Below are 3,052 nucleotides of genomic sequence, written 5' to 3'. Positions count from 1 at the left end.
AGGACAGGCGTCGGCTATCCTGTCGTTTCATAACCAGTTAGAAGCACAAAGCAACTGAAGCTGATTCCATGTGTTTTATTTGGAAGTTGCTGCTAACAGGCCGGCAGCACGAGATCCAAAGGGCTTTAAAACAAAAGGGAAGCAAAACAAATCAATAGGAGACAGTGAGAATGTTAGGAGTGGCCAAATCCCACTTGATGAAGCCAAAATGAAAAAAGCTTCACATCCTCAGAGGCCTTCACAAACCCCAAACTGCTCGTTTTTAACAATTGTTTTTAAAATAAAAGAACAACTCATGGAACAATACTCCTTAGTCGGGAAAAATTAGGAGCAATATTTACCAAATAGACGAGGAAGTGTGTAGAACATTTGGAAAGGTTCAGAGCAGTGTGGTGATGAGCACATGCACTGTGTTCATAGTGGCATGATGTCATACTTGTGTTTAATAATAATATGAAAGAATGCAGAGGAAGAAAGATGAACGGTATAATGCCTGTTCAGATTCATCGAGCTACAGCAAAGCTGGGTACTGCTAAAATATTTATTTAAGTTGTTTTTCTTAAATTAATGCATTTCACCTGCTGTCTTGCATACCAACATTTTCAACAAAGGTCTTAAGCAGCATGTTAAGACTCAGATTATTTGTTGATCATGACTCTCAACTACTACCACACCAAATATTTGCTCCAGAGATGGAAAGTTGACGGAGGTCGTAGCGACTTTGATCCACAAAAAAAAGTCGCTGCCGGCTGAGTCGAGTTTGCTCTGTGACGCGTCTCCATTAATCCATGCTGAGTCCACCTTGTATTTTGTGTATTTATTCAAACTAACACATTTACTTTTGCATCCAGCAAACAGCGCCTGTATTAATTTACATGTTGGTTAGTTTGACAGAAAAAGATGTTGATCAAAAGTGACGGTTCTAGTGAAATTTCTGAACTGACGGTCCTCCAGTGATGGTCAACAGAAAAGTTTGCAAGAAGACCCTACTAACCCAGCACCTGCTCCCATTACCCAGATCACCTAAGTGTTGTGTGAACACACCTCTCATGCAATTACCTGCAGTGTTGGACAAATCTGAACCTCTGTGCCACCATAAACAACACATAACAGACATTTGGCTCTTATAGAGGTACTGTATAGTCATTTTTTGCACTGGCTGAGCTTCATTAGCTGCAGTAGCCATCTTGAACTCAGTTGACTCCATAAGTTAATAAGTTTTAGATGAAAACGCTCTCGTTTTCACTAATTTATGTCTATTGATTCCTAAACTATTTTGCTAACAGACATATAGACAAATGAATATGCAAACATGCACAGACACTGGGCAGTAAAATGTCAGTCCCTCGGTGGCAGGTGACTGTAATGAGCAGACAACAACAGCAGTGAAGGCTCCGAAAAGCTTTCGAAAGAGGACAGCTTTTCTTTGATAATGTCTTTGGGTTTTTTTGTTTGTTTGTTTGTTGGTTGTTGTTTTTTTTTTGGGGGGGGGTGTCACTGTTTTAATTTTTTACTCGAGCTAACCAAAATAACAAGATTAGGCAAGCAAAACTGTCCCTAAAGTCCACAGTTGTGTAATATCTTACAGATAAGCACAAAACAATCAAATACTCTGTCAGAAACGTGCTGACGGACATCAGCGCAGGACTCAGACAGACAGACAGAGAGACAGACAGACAGACAGACAGACAGACAGACAGACAGACAGACAGACAGGGAGACAGACAGACAGACAGAGAGACATACATCAGTGGACAGGACAGAACAACCAAGAGAAGGACAGGGGGGAGATTGTGAATATGTCCCACTGAAGGACAATCATTGTCTATCAACATGAAGAATTACCTTTCTGTCTGTCCTACTTGCCATCATGCACACACGTGCACGCACACACACACACATACAGAGAAACAAGCTGACCTGCGAGGGGAAACTGATTGAATCTTCAAAGAGATTAACAGGGATTTAGCCCAGTGTAATGATATCAGAATGAGTTGATTAGCTATCTGGTTTGACCTCCACAGCCCAATAACAACTGGGAACTCACCACCTTCACTCAGGCTGCATTCAGACAAGGGGAGGCAGTGAACTGCTGCGGGTCTCCTTGAGGCAGTGATCAGTGTCTTTCTTCTACTTTTTCTTCTCGGCTAAATGAACCATAAAACTGTGACGCTGTGTGGGCTGCCACAGCTTGATCAGTTCTGGTAAAAGTCACTTTTCATGTGATGTGTCCCTGTTCTGACAGAGACACATCACAAAAGCAGAGACAAAATAGAATCATGAAGGTGGTGAAGGACAAAGAAGAAGAGCAGTGATTAAAGATGGCCACACACGTGAAGAATCATGATGGAAGAAAAGGAAGAAGCAGACGTAAGAGGAGCTGCTGAGCTACGCATGAGCTCAAAATCCTACAAACAAATATGTTTTAGACTGAAGGAAATGCATTTCTGCAAGAATACAAGCATGATAAATTATTATAAGTGCAAACAAGCAGAACAGAAGCTAAAATCAGCAGAACAGTAGCTAAAAGTTATAAATAAAGAAACGATTGCTAAAAACTAGATAGCAAACTTGAAGCAATAAACTAAAACTAGAAAGGCAATAGCTAAAGGCAGTAACTAAAGTTACAAGCTAAAATGTCAAAAATGATAGCTACATGCTAAAATTAGCTAAATTAAAGTGGCAAGCTGAAATGTCAAAAACAGTAGCTGCAAGCTAAAATGAGCTAAACTAAAGTTACAAGCGAAAATATCAAAAATAATAGCTACAAGCTAAAATAAGCTAAACTAAAATTACAAGCTAAAATATCAAAAACAGTACCTACAAGCTAAAATGAGCTAAATTAAAGTTGCAACCTAAAATATCAAAAACAGTAGCTGCAAGCTAAAATGAGCTAAACTAAAGTTACAAGCTAAAATGTCTAAAACAGTAGCTACAAGCTAAAATGAGCTAAATTAAAGTTGCAAGCTGAAATGTAAAAAACAGTATGCTAAAATGAGCTAAATTAAAGTTACAAGCTGAAATGTAAAAAACAGTATGCTAAAATGATCTA

The sequence above is a fragment of the Nematolebias whitei genome, chromosome 5 (assembly GCF_014905685.2).
Source record: "Nematolebias whitei isolate Nwh7 chromosome 5, NemWhi1, whole genome shotgun sequence".
NCBI lineage: Eukaryota > Metazoa > Chordata > Actinopteri > Cyprinodontiformes > Rivulidae > Nematolebias > Nematolebias whitei.
This window is presented reverse-complemented; position numbering follows the sequence as displayed.